The sequence below is a fragment of the Peromyscus californicus genome, unplaced genomic scaffold (genome assembly GCF_007827085.1).
Source record: "Peromyscus californicus insignis strain IS unplaced genomic scaffold, ASM782708v3 Scaffold_6__1_contigs__length_162567912, whole genome shotgun sequence".
Lineage (NCBI taxonomy): Eukaryota > Metazoa > Chordata > Mammalia > Rodentia > Cricetidae > Peromyscus > Peromyscus californicus.
In genome coordinates this window covers 9761163-9782706 of record NW_026294584.1, presented here as the reverse complement: position 1 = coordinate 9782706, position 21544 = coordinate 9761163, and the positions used below count along the sequence as shown (strand labels likewise).

The 21544-nt window shown below is 36.8% G+C and overlaps 1 protein-coding gene across 2 annotated transcripts in view; it reads left to right on the top strand.

The window, feature by feature from the left end:
• Positions 1 to 21544, top strand: part of Sema3a (semaphorin 3A) — a 479305-nt gene that overhangs the window by 345507 nt on the left and 112254 nt on the right. The gene's annotated exons all lie outside the window — the stretch shown is intronic.

Here is a 21544-nt window from a genome sequence, read left to right as displayed (position 1 = left end):
AAGAAAAAAAATGCATTTTGTCATACTAAAGATGTTACAGAGGGAAACTTTAGTGAGAGAAATATAGTTAAGTAAGTTTAAATCAAAATTAAAACAAGGAGACCTTCCTAACACTAGAAGGAGCATGTTGAGTTGGGCTTCTCAGTTGTCTCAATTATAAAGACTGTTGTCATTTTTGGCTCTGACTCTTCAGAACAACAGTGTTCGTGTGGTGAGGAAGTGATACGTGACAGAATTTTCCTCCAAATTGCAGTTTAAAAATGCTCAAAAAGTAAAGAATTTGTTCACAGAATATTTCTGGAATCCTAAAGATAACAACCAAATTCGCATGCAGCCACTTATATGGTAAGCACTAGGCTCCTGCTTATTTCCTTAAGGTGTCCTATGGGATAGGGATGCATGTTTTGATTTCAAAGACAAGAAAGCAAACATTATATGCTTTATCTTCTTTACGTAAGGTAACACATCACGGGCTGTGAGTTTCCAATGCTAAAACCAGTTGTGTATCACAGTTTCTGCTGTTTCTTCCCTAAGGAGACTGGAAAGTTTACGATAATTTCCTGAGAACACACCCATGTAGGTAAATTGTCTGCCTGTGCCCACCTAGCCTTGTATTCGTCCTTCTCCTCTTCCTCACAAGTATGGATGAAATATTTGCTGATATCAACAAGATGTTTCATCATGACATGGTTTTTAGGAAAGGGGGTCCTCTTTAAGTTCCCTGTTTCACATTGAGGGAATTAGGAACCGGTTCACACACATGGCCTTGTAGATAACACACAGCCTTTTAGTTGCTTCTAAACTGATGAAATAACTGCCCCTATGCTACCACCCCGATGCTAAACTGCTGACATCAGTGAGGGATCCTAAAACTGGCTCCACTGTAGTGCAGTTTGTACCTGGCACCATAATGTTCCTTCTGAGGAGCACACAAGAATACAGCAGCACATTCAGGACTCTTACTGCAGAGGAGCAGACAAGAAAAGACTCCGCTATCACAACAGGCTTCAGATCTCATGCTACAATGACCAGCTGTGAAGCCCCTGAGAAGTTACTTAACATCTCGGACGGAGTCTTTGCTCACAATATGTAAAACAAAATAAAAGCATCTTTGCCTGCGTATCCACACGTAAGGGTGATTCATTGCCTCCTAACACTTAGTGCTATTCAAGCTCCAAACTTCTAACCTCACTTGAAGCACGTCTTTCTTCTGGCCTCACATTCCAGGGTTTTCACGGCCCTTTCCTCAGCATTAGCTGCTCCGTGTAGAACCAGTTGCTTGCTTTACTGCAACTATGTTTCTAGTGTAGATGATTGGAATGAAGATATAGGAGATCTGATAGCAGGCATTGCTGCACAAGAACACCGAATACTAAAAAATGTACATGTCTCATACCGAAAGCTTTTGCTGTTGGACTCAGGAGTAATTGTCATCCTACCTCTTATTTACTTTTCCCCTCATCTGAGACTAAAAATAATGCCACTAGGCCATCCTTACTAGATGTTTCTGTATTTGTCTTAAATCTCATAGCTTCGAAATCTGAAACTTTCACTACTTTGGTATCTATTAATGCTAAAGTTCTCCGTATCATCCACGAATTGCTGTCATCTTTCCTGTGGCGATGTGCCCTACCCCTTCTATAATCGCTGTTTCGTGTTGTTAATAATGTATCATCTTTCAAGCCAACTATGCATTGCTGCTCTTTGGGTGGGCTGTTAGGGGACTGAACGGCTACAGGCCATTTGCTCAGGCTCCTCTCCACTGAAATAATAAATAAGCCTAGCTTCCAATGTGAGCTTCTTTGAGATGACATAGTGAGGTGCAAGGTTTTTTCCTGAGAAACTCAGAGCTTTGAGACAGGTCTACCTTAAGAAGCTCAGTGATTTTGATTTGCATGAAAACTATAAATTATGAAATACCATTCCAGAGTAGGAGGTCAGAAAGAAGATGATTATGCAATTACCTGGGGAATTTGGAGCAGTCTAGACAGGCAATCTAGGAAATTCTGGAAAAGATATTATCACCAGGGCTTGTCTAGACTACATCAAATTTAATTTTCAATGCTTAAGCTGCCTTCAGAGCCAATCTGCTTTAAATTGATCTATACTATTACTTAAAATGCTATCCTTGGCTTTAACCAATTTTGCTGTTTATGAAGTTGAGAAAGAGAGACAATGTGCACTTTATACTGTTAGAAAAGAATGACACTAATGGAAAGCCTGGAGAGGCAGAGAATGTTACCTCAAGATTCACACGCTCATGGAACTTGAAAACACCATCTTCAAAAATCCTTTTAAATAACACTTATGGTCTACAGTATTATAATATAATTACCTCTTCTGTCCTTCCTCCTTCCTGTCTCCAAACCACATCCCCCACCCCACCCCACTGCTCCCTTTCATGTTTATATCCTCCTTTTCTTCAGTTATAAGATTTTCCTTTTAGATTTTAGGTTGGAAGTTGCATGCTTATTTTCCTGATACCTGTTTTACATGCAAAAAAGGCAATGAAACATAATTGTATTATATAATTTTACACAGTGTTTTTAGACTACAAATAATTGTATTTTAAAAAAAGAAGAATCTTCGCGTTTAGCATTTGGGAAAGCTGTCAGGAACACTGCCATATTCAACTTCTGCTTTGCAATATACCTCCCTTAAAGTGACTCTTGTCTTATTCTTAGTTTCCAAGCTTGTAGAAACTTCACCATTAGAAAACTGCATATGAACTGAATATCTTTGTGGCAGAATGCCACACAAGTTAAAATGCTGCTTTTGAAAAAAAATGCAAGGCTCCATTCATCACTTAATAGCTTTGAATCTTATAGGAGAAAATTATCGCTTGCTATTTCTAGTGATAAAAAAAATTCCAAAATATCATCAAGTTTAGCCTTGAAGTTATAAAAATAGACTTTTTCATTCTTCTAGCATTTTGATAGCTATATATACACTCTTGAATAGTATCTTCCAAAAAATCCAGTTTTTCTGTCTAGTGAATGCCTTTTGACCACACGCAATATGTCATTGATTGCTGTATTAAACAGATTTTTCTGTTTCCTGTGGTACATTTGGGAATTGGTAGACATATTAATTAACTCCAGTTCCGTAAGATATGTGTCAATCAATTCTTGGGCATCTGCCAATAGCCCTTGACACAGCAGATAACTGCCAACAAGGTCACATGCCTCGTACACATGTGTACGTTTGTCATAAAGTGCCTGCAGAGTTCACAGAGGGAATGATACAGTCTAGAGTATGGAGGAGCTTAGAGTTGTAGCTCAGCATCGCTGCCATTCACATGAAAATTGTGAGTCATCCTTTAGAGGCTGGCTATTCCCCGATGGCTTATAGTATATGGTATTTCCCCTTCAAATTTACATCTGTTAATAAAAAAAAGTATGAATTTAGGAAGAGTGTAGCTTTTCGAAGAAGTATCTGGATATAGTCTCAAATTCCAAATAGGTCTCTTCTATGTATTGGCAGACATCCTAAAGAAAGGTGGACCCAGATGTGTGCTGGATAGTATTAACTCTATAAATACTCTCATAATGTCATGGTCTCAATTTATGAGAGAACCAAATGGACATTAAGAAAAGCAATGAGGCTTAATGGCCATCTCTCAGGTCACCTTTGCAGTGACAGCCAATGTATCTCTGCAGGAAATAACATTGTTTGTCTGGTTTTTCCCTTTTGTTATGAAGGAGAATGTGTTTTGTATAAAAGTCTACAGCATAGAAGTTTTTAAAATAGCGGGTCGTGCTATTAATGAATTGATCTCTAATCATTCCGTTCAGTCATCTTTCTCATTATTAGGTTTGGTCTGGTGAGCACATATTTGTTTCTAACAACCATGGGTGAACTAGTGGAGAGTCATTTCTGGGTCACCTTTCGATGTTCCTAGGCCATCCATCGGAGTCTGCATTTGCTTTGTAATAAGCCAACCCTGGTGGGAAAGTCCGAGTTCTCTGTCCGTTTCTTCCTGCTGTTCACTGTCTCTACCAGAGCTGGTTAGTCCTTTGACTTCTGGCTGAGCTGTGCAAGGTTGGGGTTAAGTCCTTTATGGTGTCTGTTTTTCTTCTTTAACCTTTTTAAGTAATTGAATCATTTTAGGAAATTGATCTTTGGGTGTACTACTGTTTAAGAAACAATACTTCAACTATCATCTCAAATTAAAATTTAAAATCATCTGTTGATGGTACTTGAGACGCTTTCCAGTTCATGTATTCTGAGAGAACTTAGTGCAACCATCTATTTCTCCAAGAACTATTTAAGTACAACCAGGAAGACTATTTCTCAAAATGACTAGGCTCAGGGACTGAGTTAGGAGGTAGGAGAACATAAATTGTGATGACATAAGGCTAGAAGAAACACTCAAAGCTGTTAAAAATAAATAAGAGACTCTCCATTAGTACTGTCCATATACCTACTTCAAATGCTTTTAATCCCATGATTTGACCTCAATATTTGTCTTAAAGGATCATAGTTTTGATATTAACATTCTTCTCTTCTCTATCATTTATTCCATTAAATTGTAAACTGTTTTTTTCTCACAATATTTCACAAGTTTTATTCTTAAAAATACTGGCAGATGAAAATGGAAATGTTAGAATTCAGTTCACAACTTGCAGAATATTAATTGATGTTTTAGCTCAGTTGGTTCATCTGTTGCTGGTAAAAGGTTATGGATAAAATTAAACTTTTCTTAAGTCAAAGTTGATATACTGAAGCTATGACTGATCACTTACTAAGAGAAATACCACCTCAATACTTGTGTTAGTTTTCTAAAACATCTCCACTAGAAGTACAAGTCATATATTCAATTTTAATTTTTTATTAAAAATGTTATTCATTTTACATACCAACTACAGATCCCCCTCTCATCCCTCCTCCCGTTCCCCCCCCAGCCTCCCTCCCCAACCCACCCCCCATTCCCTCCTCCAAAAGAGCAAGGCCTCCCATGGAGGGACAGCAAAGCCTGGTATATTCAGTAGAAGCAGGTCCAATCTTCTCCCCCTGCATCAAGGCTGTGCAAGGTGTCCCACCATAGGCAATGGGCTCCAGAAAGCCAGTTAATGTACAAGGGATCGATCCTGATCCCACTGCCAAGGGCCCCTCAAACAGACCAAGACACACAAATGTTAAATTGAGAACTCTGTTAACATTTTATAGATTGGCACGTTGTATTACTGCAAGAAACATTTGATTTTCAGCATAGTACAAAAGTTCTCTAAAACACATACATCTTTTTTTTTCTAATTCCATTTTGTTTTAAAGCACATTTTAAATGTTGCTTTCTCATTTAGTAAAAGTTGTCTTATTGGAAAAAAATTTAAATTTTAGTTAAAATATAATTATATCATTTCCTCCCTTCCATTTTCTTCCTCCCATTGCTTTCAAATTCATGGTCTCTTTTTCTTTGTGTGTGTGTGTGTGTGTGTGTGTGTGTGTGTGTGTGTGTGTGTGAGTTTCATGGCTGACTACTTGGTTTTGGATAACCAGTTGGGGAGCTTATCTTTGGGGAAGACTTAATTCCCCCTCTCTCAGTAGTCCTTAGTTACCCAGAGGTCTTAGTCTAGGGGTAACACCCCTTGAGATTTCCCCCTTCTACATTAACCTGTCTATTGGGCATGTCATTGTTCAAGTCTTGTTTAGGCTGTTTATAGTTTCTGTATCATGGGTTTAGTTTCCCCTATATCTACAAGATACTGTCTCACAGCAGGCTTCCTGGTCATTTGACTCTTACATTGATTCACCCCCTTTTTCATTGTATGTCTTGAGCCTTAGGTGAAGATGTTGTGTTGTAGATACATTCTTTGGGACTGGACACCCACTATAAATAGTTCTCAGCATTTTGATGAATTGTGGTTCTCGTTGATGATCTCCATTTGCTATAAAGAAAGGCTGTTTTGTTGAGAGGTGAGAGCCCCACTTCCAGCGTGTATAAGGACACGTATTTGGAATGCAGTTAGAATTATGCTGGTCTAGTAAAGGGGGCATAGGAGGTCTTCTTCTAAGATATGTAAGTAGAGTGAAAATAAGCAGATGGAATTAATTTTAATTAGCTAAAGATGTTCAAAGTATTGTTTAGGTGTACTGTCAGAAACATTTATATTCTTTTTTCTGCTTTAAGTTTACTAAGCTCAGTTTAGGTAAGTCTGGAGTGTCCCATGCCTTGATGTGGCTGGGAGCTACAGCCCAATCTACAAGGTAAGACAAGGGTGGAATACCCAATGACTGATAACTGTTATGCCCACATTAGCAGTTGGTAAGATATTTGGTACCTGGTCCCTTAAATCCTTTATTTTCACTTGTAGTTATATTATTTAAACTGCCTTACATTTATCCCAAATTCAATGCCACTGACATGAAAACATAATGAACTCTATCAGTATGAAGAAAGTGAAGTATTTTCCAATACATTGTACATTTGAACTTCCAAAGGGTGGACAGGGTATTTAAGGGTGATTGCTCACTTGGCAAAGTACTTGACTTGCAAGCTTGAAGGCCTGAGATTGTTTTCCCACAGTCCATACTAAAAAGGAAAAAAAATGTCTAACATGGTAGCACATGCTTCCAACCCCAGCACTGAAGGGGTGGGAATAGATGCATTTTTGGGTTTCACTGGGCTGTCAAAATAGCCTACTTGTCGAGTACCTGGCCAATGAGAGATCCTGTCTCAAAAAACAAGGTGGACAGTACCTGAGGAGCAACAGCCTGGGTTACCCTCTGGCTAGCACAAACACATACACACTTGTGCCTACACATCCCCTTGCTCAAATGTACACACACTAGGAGAGTGGAAAGAGAAACCATTGTTTTACATACACATATATATGTGTGTATATATATTTGTATGTATATATAAAACACACACACACACACACACACATATATATATATACACATATATATGTTTATACATATACAGTGATTGTAATAGGGTAGCCATTGTTTTCTGAAGCATTTTATAATAAAACTTTCAATAAGCCACTCTACTGGTTGCCATTCACTAATGTGCCATGTGGAGAAAAGGGAATAAATCACTCTATGTCTAGACTATTGAAAAGTAGTATTTAGCATGTTTGTTGAGCTGTGGAATCCCTGCTTGGTGTCATGAACATCATGAAGCCCAGAGTCTTCTAGGGGAAGACCTATACCTATAGATCTGATAACCTGTGAATGCAGCCAAGAACAGGACAACACTCAGAACATCACTGTCTACACTGCTGAGGTGTATTTGGCTGTGCTAGCCTGAGCTACAGTAAGATTTTATAGACAATAAGAGAGAGACCATGGAGGGCCAGGGAGGAGCAGACCAATTCTGATTCTGTATTGTAGAAGAGGTATGGGCCAGATGTGAGCTTTGCACCATGAGGCAGTTTGGACACAGGAGAGCCAGGGAGGAAGAAACAGCAGAGCCTGGGGAGGAGAGCAGCATGGTAGAATGAGCAGAGCTAAGAGGTGACTATGAACAGCATGCTAAGCAGAGTGGACCCCTGGCATGGAGTCCTTATTTCTTAGACTTGAGAGACTGTTAGAAAGTAATTGAGGGTTGCTCTCTTTATATCTGAAGTTGCACTCAATTCCTGAATAACAAGGGATGCAATTTGTATATAAGTAAATGGTTCAAACACATTAATATGACTTCTATAAAAACATGGTGAGCATCTTTAGTTAAGATGCTAAGATTAATGGAGAAGGTTGCACATATACAGAGCCAATATGCACATAAAAATCTAACTTTGATCTGCATAAAAAAATCAAAAATAACAATTATATTCCTCAAAACCAAGATTTATTGAGCAATTAACATTAGGTGTGTAGTCTGTATCAACTACACTGAATCATCACAAAATGTTATGAAGTCAGTACTGTTTTTAATTTTGTCTTACCAGTGAGAAAGTTAAAATTCTTTAGTATTTTGTAGTGTACATGCATGAAGCATGCAAGGCAATGGTTTATGTCTGTGTTCAAAACTTGCATCATGAAAAGATCACTTACAGGATACTGGAGGGCCACGAACTGAAATGATTAATCCTGTTTTATGATACTAGACCAATTTTAATTTTCCCATATTGGTATTTTAAAAATACTCCATGCATATCTAGTTTGGACCAGGTGATAAGTGCGAATAGAGGGGCAGTTGAAATGAGCAAAGGCTGGAACCTTCAAACTGGAGTCTGAAAACTGAACAGCATGTAAATAGTTGTAGAAGGTGGAGTGGGCAGTGTTAGCAATGGCTAGAAGGACGGAGGCAGAAAGGACAGTCTACAGGGAAAGGGGGATAACACAGGATGCATGGTACATTTCAAATACGGAAGCTGGAAATCACATTAAAGGTTGAGTTGAGGAAAACTAACTGAGAGTCTTATGAGGTTTTACAAAGCCAGTGGTACTATTGCCAGCATTCAAACAGAAATATATTTCTAGGGCATAAATTAGGGGAGAAAGTAAACAAGCCATACATCCATTTTGAGACTATGGTAAAGGTCTGGTACCAACTAAGAAAAGCCAAAAAGAGACAAAGTGAAAGACACTGAGGAAACTTTGTGATTCTCAAAAGAAAACAAGAAATCAAAACATCCTTCATGTTTTGCACAAATTAGAGATGTGTAACTGAGATGACAGAGCTTAGAGTTTCCAGTGGGGGATGGGCTTCAAATCCACTCCTGATAACTAGCAGACTCTCTTTGTAGCATAACAGCTCCTATATGCTCAATTTCTACTCCAGAGTGTATGAATAAAGTCCATGCATGTTATTCTAAAACATTAAGCTGTTATATACAAAGGTACTGGGAATTCCTAACCTTGACGAATTACACAAAAATGAATAATGCGTACCTGGAAATCCAGAGAGAGGCATGTGATGTAATGCATATTTTGATCATAATGCAAATTCATTCCACTTTAAAAGTTCTTTGAAAAAAAACAGAAACTCATCAGAAAAATACATTCAATATATATTACTACCAATAGTGATTTTTCTATGAAAATCACTGTCAGGCTATCTGTAACTTTTGTTTTATATTTGTGCATTTTAAATATTTTGTTTTGTTTTGTTGCTTTTTGTGAGACAGGGTTTCTCTGTTGGAATGTTTAAGGAATTTGTTCATAACAACTCCCTAGTTATTTTGCTCAGGTTCCGTTGAGTTAGAAGGCCTTTCTAAAATGATTGTTTTACTTATTAGTATCAGTGTCTGCCAGATGACGTAATTAATGGCTTTAATCAACATTAAAATATTAGATTTTCATAACCCTGAGATGTAAATATTTCTTCATTTTCCCTTTGAGAATACAGAGGCTCAGAAGAGAATCAAGAAGTTACCTATCATCACACAATGAGAAATTTGTTTTCCTCACCATTGTGACATGTGGCCTTTCCAATGCCATCAGCACTACACACCGTTGAGAGAATGCTATGCCGTGTGTGTTTATTATTATTCAAGTGTACATCATTTCAAAACATTGCATTTTAAGTTAGTGCACCACCAATTACATTATCAGAACATTCTTGAAAACACCATGAGGTGCTTGTATCCAAAAGGTTGTCAGTACTTGTCAGTTTGGTGAAATTCCATGGCAGTGATGACTTACCTGAGTCCCTTAATAGATTATAAAGATGAACCAGTCAGGGAGTGTTGTTTTTTATAAAAGAAGGGAGAAGGTATCCACAGAAACAGCTTCATCTGGCGATACTTATTCTCTCTATAGATAACTTAGGGATTAGGCAGATAAGCAAATCCCACTTTTTCTTACTTCTCCACAGACACACTCAGATGTGACTATGTGTGCAACACAGTGAACTGTCATCAGTTTCTCTCAGAGAGAGAACTGTCACACTCTATAACATTAATGGAAGTGTATTTCAAATTGAGTACTTAAAATACAAACTCTGATGAACTTTCCAACACTTCAAATAAGTTCAGCATAAAGAATTGCTTTCTAATATTTTGAGAATGAAATTCTACAGATCTCAAAGAAAAGTCCTTGTTCCAATATACAATTGGAAAAATGCCATAATTTTTAAAAATGGAGGAGTCTTAGGAAACAGATAATATTAAATTTTATATGGCATCCAAGTTACTAAATAACAGTAGATTGCCATATTCATCATTCTGTTATCAAGATATAAATTGGCCTTATCTAGTTATTAAGATCAATAAATATGATAAAATATTATAATGTTTAAAAAGAAGCCACATTGTATTCAAGTTCAATTTTCTAGTAATGAGTCTTTAAATTTTTCCAACTAGGATCAATGTGCTTGGGGAAATATCTATTTATGTGAAGGATAATTCTTTAATCATTGCCTCATAAAAGGAATGACATGGACATTCAACTTTTATTCAAGTAGCCTTATATTTGCATAATTTGCTATTATACTTTCATAATTTAGAATATCTTGCATTATAAGGGATAGAGAAGTTGCTCCTACAAACTAAATCCACCTTGATAACTGAACATTACAGGAAAAAAATATCATTTCAAATAGTCAGAAACCAAGTCACATAGAATGACCACTTTCCATTTTAATTTTATTTTTATTTTTCAATCTGCCCTTCTAATTCAATTGTGCATCCTTGGCCACTGAAAGCAATCTTAGGAATTGCTGAGCTGCTTAAAAGGGAGTCTAATGGGATGTAAAAATCAATTCACAGGTCTGCTGCTGATTCATTGTGTGACTTTTGCTTCCACTAAAATGACATGAAATTGGTCTCTTCACCATTTCAGACCTCAGTATTTGCCTCTTGATAGAAAACCACTTATCTAATGGGCACTGTGCATATACACCGAAGAAGCAGCACCCTGAGCATGAGTCCCGAGGCTAGCTGCTCCCTCAGATGCTAGGTGCACTGGAAATTATCAGAGTTCTGCAGAGGCTGGACGTCTGTTCTTTCTAGCACTGCAAATGCAGCTTTGTATGCGTGCCAGGGTTCAAGCTCCTCGTAAGTGCTTTTATCCCAGTCATTTTTTTCTCCTGATTTACATTTTCTTGGCATTGAGTAGCTGTCTTACCTCATATTTAAATTGATTAACCTGGAAAGGATGGATACTTAGTGCCCCACATTTATTTGCCCTTCGCTGGCCTAAATCTGGGGGACAAATGTCAGATCTGAAGTGAGGAATCCCTATTCCCTGTACAGTGTGAGGCTGATACAAGTCCCAGTACCCCCTTGTCACCATATCACATTGTCACTAACAGTCATATGGAAGCTTATCTCTGATTTCATGCTGAACTTACCCCATAAATTCATAAAAAAAAAAAATCTTAGGCATATACAAAAAACAGATAACGTTTTCAGAAAGGAACTTATCTGATTATAGACTGTGTACAGACTTTGTGAGTAGTAAGCAAAATATTGCCATTTTTATCATGTGACAAACTAAGCCTGAAGTGCCTTGTCCATAAAGTACGTCAGAAACAAACTTGTCCTGCTGTTGTAAAGAGCATTTCAGGAGAAATCAGATTCCATGGTTGCCTCACCCATGACCAGTCTATCTTAGTGCCCTTCACTCCTCCTATTTTCCTGATCAGTTTTACTAATCCCCTAAGGCAAACATTAAAAGCATTTTCAACTGTATTGACAGAAGATGAGTTTGACCTGAACAATGTCAGTTTGCCAACTGAGTGGAAACTTTGTGTACTCTCAACTTCTCTAGAATCTAAAAACATCTGCTATTTTCCTGTTTAAAGCATGTGTCTGCTGACAAATGATGGTAACTTCCATACTTGCTCAAAATACATTTATAGCATAGTTATTAGACAGCCCCTCTAATCTCTATTCATTTTAAAATATAAAAAAATGCAATAACTGGGGATGTAGCTTAATGGTACGAGGCTTGCCTAGATGTACCGGGCCCAGAGTTCGAGCCACAATAGTGCTAAAATTGGTAAATTAAATTTAAAAACTGTAATGGCTGGGGAAATGACTCAGAGTTTAAGACATGTATGCTCTTTCAGAGGCTCTGCATTCGATTCCCAGCATCACTTTGAGCAGCTCACAATTGTCTCTAACTCTGGCTCCACAGAACCTGATGATGCCTCAGGTTTTCATGGGCAAACGCATTCACATACACATGTATGCACACAAATATGTGCACAAGATTAAAAATAATAAAAATAAATTTTTTAAATAGAAAATTTAAGTTCATATAGATATACATATGATTTTATTTTTCAAAAATAAAATAAATTCAATTTCTGCTGGTAGCATCAATAATTATTACTCAAATAAATTTGTATTTTACCTTCATTTCTTTGGGCATCTACTGCCTGATTATGAACCATATCATGTGATTTCAGAAAAAGACTTTATAATTGTTTATTTCATAAGAATAGTTCTTGCTTATAAAAATGAATTATCATCTCTCCAGAATAGATACAATTTAGGTATTTCAATATTATTTCATTTTATTCTCATGAAAGTCACTGGATTTAAGTTGCATTCTGTTGGTTGAAGCACTCACCACATATCAAACATTATCAAAGAAAGTTACTGAGTCCATTAGTGAGAGAGCATGAGTGCAAGCCTCATGCAGAATCTCACCCACACACCTCTGTATACAATGGACAGGAACGGCTCAATGCTTTGATCTTCCCTGGGGAACATAAAAGAGAGGAGGAAAGAGGCAGCATCTGTTAGAATAAAGGTTTAATGAACAGGTGGAGACTAGTTGAGTGTTGACACAGAACATGAGAACGGCAAAGAAAGATAAAATGCAGAATCTTTATCATCACAGACCTCCAGGGTCCAAGGAAACAGAGTCTGATTCAAGAAAATGATGGTAAAATGAATGCACTTTGATTTCCACTGAGCACTCAGAAGCCTGCACTAGCTTCCCACATATACCCTTAATGGGACCATACAGTTCACTGCGTATGTATATATTTCATCTATGTAGAAATTCATATAAACTTTTCATGTATTTATATCAATAGTAGATGCAATATCTCGGGAAAATCTAAGAATGTAACTCGTTTTTACTCCCTATCACTACATTTTACTGAATTTTTCATTTATCTAGGGAAATAAATGTCTGTTGTGGAAAAGTGATTGACATGAAGTCAGATTCCTCCTTAGACAGGTTTACCTGAGCATTGTCTCTCTCTCAATAGCTACATGTACTCTGAAGATAGTTCATGGGAACTTGAAAATCGGAGGAACATTCCAGGTTGTGAGTTTTTGTATTATTAAGCATTTTTGTAGATTATGGTGATTTTCACAGTTGATATCAAAGTCTAGATCACACTCCCATGGGACTAAATGCTTCCTAGATTCTTAACATTATGACAGCAGTCTTGTCTCATGAATGCATGTGTAGATATGACTGTATCATGGACACAAGACCATTACTACATATTTGACTGCTCTATTCAAACAGTAAATTATTGACAGAGTTTTAACTTTGAAATGGCCCAATATTATTTAAAAATATTAAGAAAGTAGAAAATCAATGAGAAATATATTAATATATAATTTAAGTTCAGAAGTACAGGCTATGTTTATCATTGGAGAAAGTATTACATGGATACAACAGAAAGAAACAGAGTCATAGATGTAGTGTGGCAATATTTGCAAAATGTGAAAGGAAAGACACTGGCCTCTCAGATGCTGCCTGCATGTTACAGACTCTCTGGACTCCCATGCTCTATATCAGAGTGGAGGTTTAAAGGTCACCAAGACACATGGTTTTACTTGAAGAAATAATTCTCTTCAATCTCATCTTGCTTCCTCCTTTCTTTCTACTTCGCCAACCTTTCCATCCAGTCTTGTCTGTGGAAAGCCAGATCAATCTTTTCAAAGAGCAGAAGGCTGACAGACATCTGGTTTAAGGACATTCCTCTACCTCCTTTGAATCCTAGCAACTAAGGTAAAGTGTGTCGGTTGGTTTCATCCTGCCTCCTTCTACATCCTGTGTGGCAAGCTCTCTCACCTCCCACTTCCTAGTGTTCCTTCTCTTCTTTCAATTCCTCATCACTCCCAGTCAGGCTCCTTGCAAGCTCTCTGAGTTTATTTCTCTTACCCGGACAGATCTCACACATGCATGTTCTAATGAGTGCAATCCATCTGATCTTAGTTCATGCATTATTTCCACAGAGCAAGATTTCCTGACTCATGCTATAATAATACAAGCAGCATATACCATCTAGTAGCTAAATGAAGGACGACACAGATAGCAGATACAGATGTGGGCCGCAACAAAATTTAGAGAGTAGGTCTAAAGTAGGCATGTTTTTGTAGGTTGAATTCACTCTTCATCAGTTATTTGAATGCTTGAACATCATTTCTTCATTTATCAAAGGTTACTATTCTTGGACTTAATCTGGGCAAAAAAAAACTATAGATTACAAATTACAACAAGAACGTGAAATAAAAATATCTGTTAATGTTGAATTCATAGGTAAATAACAAGATAGCATTTATCAGAAAAAAAGTTGGGCTCTTCATGCTGAAAAATAAATCTGTGTATATTTGACATAAATCATGACTTGTAGGTTAAAATAATTTATAATGATTAACCAGAAATGCTCTTGAAGTTTTATAGAAAATTTGCTTGTTGCTTAATAGGAGTGTGATATACTTCATATGCTAGTAGACTCCATATACAATAAACACAATATATTCAAATGATTGTTGATAACATTTACACAGATGTGCATGTATTTTGTTGTTATAGACCTCAAACAGGAAGTCAGCAAAGAAATCCTAGGGATTAAAGAAAAGAAGAAAGGTGCATGGAAAAAAATGGGAAGGAGGAAGGAAGAAATCTACTTTGAAATCAAGTTTGCTCAAATTGATTTGGCTAGCAATAGACTTTATTCACATAAGAAAAATTGATTAGTTTATTTTGAGCACTTGGTTCAGGTGGATTAGACCTACGTTGGCATGAATACTTGGAAATAGGTATTACACAACGATGTATTGGGTCTTTGCGCTCAGCACACTGAAGAAGATGTAACATGTTCAAGTTAAAGTCATTATCTTATTCCTACTGATGTCTGCATTGCATTACTGCCCCATTTTCCCTCACATGGGATTTCACTGCAGAATTAAGAAAAAATAGAATATTCTTTAAGTGTGTCAATATGGACGGCAAATTACTTTTTCAACTTAGAGTTAGTCTTCATAATAAAATTTATTTTCCACTGTTTTTGTTTATTTGACATTTCTTTGCTGGATAGTAGTTTCACTACTGAAAAAAAAGACTAAAAATAAAATAGCATTTTTTTGGGCTAAAAATAATAATAAAGGCTAACGCATAAGAGAACAAAACTAAAGTGAGCTGAAGCACAGTTTTTAAAGCAAGGGGAAGTGGGGTCTTAGGGTCACAGGGCAAAGGAGAAACGCAGGAGTAAAGGGGACACACTGCCATCAGAAGATGATGACGGGAGGTGCCATTACAGGGAAAGTGGGCTCTGCTGTTTGAGTTTGGAATTAAAGCCTTTGAGGAAGAAGGCAAATTTTATTTTGGTAAAAGATTTGCCTTTCATCTTCCCCCATTAGGATTTCAATTGGCACAAGATGACACAGGCTGCCTAACAATCAGGCATTTCAATCCGGAGGAAGCAAGTTTCCCTCAACTCCGGTTAAGTGACTTTTATTTTAGTCTGTGTCTGAACAGGGTGTATTTGACATGTAAAACATTAATCCACTACAACTTGAGGAGGGAAGATTGTGAGCTGACTGTAATCTAAAATCCAGCACATCCTGCAGGGTTATCTTGAGATGGAACCTGGGTATCTATTTACTAAGGAACATGCTAATTTAATGGGATTTTATTTGTTCAGATCTTCTTTAGATCTTCAACAGAGCCTCTGAAAATTCTAAAATGATTAGCGGATTAGAGAAAAACATTATCATTAAAATGGCTTCTGTGCTTAAGCCTTTCACTCAGTAGTTACTAATAATTGTTACATTCCTGGGTACTCAAAGAAAAAAAATCTGAAGACATTGACAAAAAAAGAAAAAGAAAAAGAAAAAAGAAAAAGGAAATCTGTTCAAGGTGAAGGATTTTCTGTAAACTTGACTGACTTTGTGGAAACCTCTTTGATTTAGCAACAGTATTAGGTGCTAAGCTTAAGTATGGCATTTTACCTCAAGGCAATGCTGCTACCACTGCGTGTAATCCAGCCACACACACTCTGCTCAGAGTTCTGCGTGGTCATCCTATGAGTTTTCTCCTTTTAAACCCGCCCATCCCCAGCCTGGTGCTTCCAATGATGCAGTGTGTGCAGTTTTGTTTAACACGCCATTTTTCTAGCCTGATGTTAAATATGCAGCATCTCTAAAGAAGCAAATTCTTTTTGTCAGTGTATACAATGGCCTATATGAGATCATATGGCATATTTTAGACTCTGGATAATGTGTTAACTCAAGTAAATGAATGTAATTACCAGTATTAGTGTGGTTATTATGATTTAAAATATGATTCTTTTCTAAGAGAAGAAATAATCATTTTAAAACATCCTTTAGTCTTACTTGGATGTGTTTTTTTCATTGCTCTCATGTTTGAGCTTTCTTCTGTCCGTGGCTTAGCTGAATTGTTTTCCTTGAAAAGAAAACCTGGGGTTGCCATGTGGCAAGCTAATCCTACGAATTTACGCATGTCCTCTGAAAATCTTGTCTTAACCCTCCATCATTTAAAGAGCAAATAACGAAGAAATGTACCACAGCGTGGCTCATGGTCAACAACCACGAGTTTTTGTATTGCTAAATTCTAAACATTTTATTGAATTCACATCTTGATCTTTCTTTTTAAATATTTAAATTGACTTCTGTAGTCCCGATTTCCATTATTGTTCAGAAAAAATTCTTGTTAAGAGAATAGATGTGCTCAAATTTCAAAAGCAAAATTTCCAAATTGTTTTTCTTTCATCCCTCCATATAAGCTTAATACTTCAGGTCCAAACTTCAATATTGTACCATCAGTATATTTTGTAAGGTTTAAAAGTTAGCATCATTGCAATGAACAAACCAAGATCTATAAAGAAACAAATAGATAGCAAACCATGAGGTTTTCTATGTACATATATGTGTGTGAATACAGACACACAGACACACAATTATCATTGTATAATTATGAAAGAAGCACTTAATTTGAAAAATAGCTGAATGAATGAATTTACCATAAGAAGTACTTAAAAGTACTCTGACAGAAGAAGTCTGTTTTTTATCAGGTGTTTAGGAGATTTGGAATTAGTTTGTATGTATATGTCCTTTGGATAGAGAGCATCTCAGTCAAGTAATTGAAGTCCACATACTGTTGAAGAGTTACATTAAAACCTATACCTGAGCTAAAATCAATAATGTTAAGTTATTTTTTATCTATGAAATAATATTTTCCGGGTGGTACTTGTCAATGTACAAATAAAAAGTGTTATAGACAGGCTGTCCTGAGACTGAAGACCACTTGTCTAAAAGATTTGCATTCAGTAAATATATTATTTCGTTGTACCATTTATGCAAATAACAACATGTATCATATTCATGAGAACTCATTTTTTCTCCTTCAGTTGGAATACTAAGCATCATTAAGATTATACAATATCTAGAGATTTCCATTTCTATTTAAAAAGAAATATTTTACATTGGTTCTTCAAAATTATTGCAGGTGGCAATGTATTTATTGCTTGAGATGTTTGCATACACCTTTTTTAGTAAAGGTATTCTTTCTCCTAACAGCCCTCCACTGACTAATTGTTGTGGTTTGCTTTTTTTGATTGTTTGTTTTGTTTTTCAAGACAGGGTTTCTCTGTGTAGTTTTGGTGCCTGCCCTGGCTCTCACTCTGTAGACCAGGCTAGGCTCGAACTCACAGAGATCCGCCTGACTCTGCCTCCCGAGTGCTGAGTTTAAAGGCATGTGCCACCACTGCCCTGCATGGTTTAGAATTATTATTTCAACCTACAAACATACATCCCATGTCCTTTTGGTCTGCCATTATGTGTACAGCCACATCTGTCACCTGTACCTATCACCACGGGCCACACCTTGAGCCCAAATAATAGAAATGGAGAATCACAGGCTGAAATGTCTGAAATGCTGAGGCAAAAAAGATGTTTCTTTACATTGTTTCTCTGGGGTATTCTGTATGGGTCATAGAAAGATGAGATGCCTTTAACCCCAGCTCTTGGGACGAAAAGGTGGGAGTGTCTCTGAGTTGTAGGCCAGTTTGTTCTGCAGAGTGAATTCCAGGACAGGCAAAGCTATATTGAGAGCCTGTCTTAAACAAAAATAAAAATAAAATAAATAAATATGTAAAAGTTGATAATGCAATATAATTTCATGCCATTGTTGTTTAAGAAATCTAGATCAAGCCGGGCGGTGGTGGCGCACGCCTTTAATCCCAGCACTCGGGAGGCAGAGCCAGGCGGATCTCTGTGAGTTCGAGGCCAGCCTGGGCTACAGAGTGAGTCCCAGGAAAGGCGCAAAGCTACACAGAGAAACCCTGTCTCAAAAAACCAAAAAAAAAAAAAAAAAAAAAAAAGAAATCTAGATCAAAATTGAATGGCTGTTGTACAAGTCCTTGCTTCCTGTCTCCTTTCCCTAGCATTTCCTGATAGAAGACTGATAATAAATCTTTCTGACCCAGTTCTTTTCTCCCTGGCAGAAGAATTGGAAGAAGGTAGAATCTTAAACAGTAATATAGAAATCACTATGGCATTTCCAAATATTCTGCCAACTAAATGATCATATTTAAATCCTACAGCATTCTAAATAGGCAGATATCCTACAGCATTCTAAATAGGCAGAAGGGTTTTATTTCGCCTTCTTTAGAACAGAGAAAAATGGGAAGGAACAGGTTAACCTATGTAAAAGTATATTTAGGAAAACACAGATCTTTGATTTGAAGTCAGTTTGTTGTAACTTTCATCTTTTAGTACCTCTGTTTTAAGCTACTTAAAATTAATTTGTGGAATGTTCCATAAATATTTACATGAATGAATATTTATACAAGGTAAATATTTATTGTTTAATAAATCAGCAGAAAAAGACATGAAATTCTTTTGCAAAGAAACTTTTCAGAATAAATCGTTTTGCCAGCTGTAAACAGGAGGAAAGTAAATTGAATGGTTAGGATTAAGAAGAATTAAGAAGAATCTTGAAAATATGCATTGAATAAAGACAGCTGCAGAGATTATTAAGTAGGAAGTTAACACAAAGAACATTTTTAAGACACTAGTGGATTCCTAGGGATAAGACTTAGTGGCTCAGCACTTCTTAGTATGTATTAGATCCTCATTTAAACCCCAGTACCATTAAAGGAAACAAAATAAATACTAGTCGTTTCTAAATGAAGTAGTTGGGAAAAGGGAGATAAATCATCAGGGAAATTGGCTATGAAGCTAAGCACAAATAAACTCTAGGTAATCCCAGTCAAAACCTTGAGAGGAAAGGAAAATGGAGAAATGCTGGCATGCCATGTTTAAAGTATAAAAGCATGTTGATAACTGATATTTAGGGGTTGAGGGAGGATGGACCAATCAAAATAAAATAATATGCACAACCCATTTACAGATACTTAGTGAGCTAATTTATAAGATAAAATAGTACTTAAAAGGGAATAAATGAACTAGAAAAGATGAGGTGTATCTTACACTTTGGATATGAGGGCCAAATAATGATGACTATATTGATAAAATCTGGAACATCTTTTGTCTATCTTGATGATAGGATCCTTGTGTCAGAAAGTAAGAAAATGAGCTGTTGGGCTCCTATTTTATAGATGGTGAGGCTTGGGGAGGAATATCCAAGTGAGGTATTGATTAAGTAAGCCTGTGGCAATAAGGAGAAAAGGAGTGGAAGTTTAGTAGTTAGTTCTCAGTGATAATCTTGTTAATTATAAAAAAATAGGATGAAAATCAAAGAGTAGCATTAGCGATGGTACTTTTTGATCTGGTGGCAATCTATTGAAGAAAAATGAGTGACTATGGAATAAAATGGATAAAAAGAAAGTAGACATGTAGACAAACAAAAATAAAGTCAAAACTTAAAGCAGTACCTTGCAGTAGGTAGTCAGAATTTCCGTATTCCAAGTAATGGGAATCAAAACACCAGAGCTGTTGCAAGAAGAAAGTCGGTTTTGTTTTTCCTTAAAGTTCCCTGTGTGGAGAAGTGGGGAATGTAACACAAAATAAAGTCAATGTGGAAGGCATGGTTGAGGGGAAAGTGTGGCATAAAACAACTGCTCAGATTCTCAGTTGTAAATGGAAGTTGTAAATTCAAGGATGTGTAGGTCAGCAAGAAAACCAATTGGGCAACCTGCTAAGTGTATCTTTATGGGTCTGAATATCTTCCTAAATTCATCTTTTGAGAATTCCAGGACTTCTCTTTGTTTCTCAAGTCTATTGTTTGTTGCACCGGCATCTGGTTATCGTTTTGAGCATGTGAAGAAACAAGTTAAGGCGGCAACTGGAGGAAAAAAAGATTAGAAAGAATAGTTCCTTCTTTCCAGAACATTTCTTCAGCTCACTACCACATCATTTTTGCTGAGTTCTTCAGTCATTTATTGTATGTAGCACAAACTCAAGCATTCTTATGAGTCTACCCTCTTCTATCATGATCCTTCCGCCATTTATCCAAAAGTTGTACAATTCTAATTCTGTTATCAGTTGCATACCATATATCAAAGCATTTCTTTAGCTTCATTTATAAAATGAAGAAAATAACACTAATTTCATAGATCATAGTTGAAAGTTGTAGACAGGAGAAAATAACAATGAACCAACAACAAAGAGCTTACATGCAGTTACCACATGGAACAAAACAGTGTTAGAGGTGATAACATAAGGCCCAACCATTCACAAAGCAGCAGACCCTCCAGTCAGAAGGACACTCATTCAACACACTACAGCGGTGATGAGCACTGGCCTGTGTTCTATTTACACTGCTGCGATTTAACACTAATCCTGGGGAGAATGCTGGCAAAGGTTGGCAGCAGTGCCAGTGACTGTGGTAGTCTCACATCTGAAGCCAGGTTCATGCCTTTGCTATACGCATGCTGGTTCTACATGATTATCACGCCTCACACCAGCAGAGTTTGGAGTTATTGGGTATAGAAAAAGAAAAACGGAAGTCACTCCATGACTCTGGCCCCTTGTATGAGTCTTTTGTGATTGGTGAAATAATTTCAGCATCTCCAACAGTGACAAAAACCACACCTATGTGAAGGTATGCCATCAGGGCTGACCATGCCCTGATGCACAGCTGATGCGAACAAGGGAAATACTGAAAACAGAGGCAGCATTGCAGCTGTTTGCTAAATGTTGCAGTAACATCCATTTGGCTCAAATATCCTAAGGCTTGAAACAAAGTTTCTGAACTTGTGCAAAACAAGGCAGAAAGCCAATCATTTAAAAAAATGATTTTTTTCTATATAGATCTTGTTAGAAAAAGATTTGTCATCTCAGACACTGGCCAATACTGTAAAAATTTAGTCACTATTCTTTGCCATTATACACAGTCAAAACTAGGGGCTTTGGGAAAACTAAAGTTATAGTGGGTGGAAACATAAAAGGATCCTTGCAATGTGATACTGTACCTA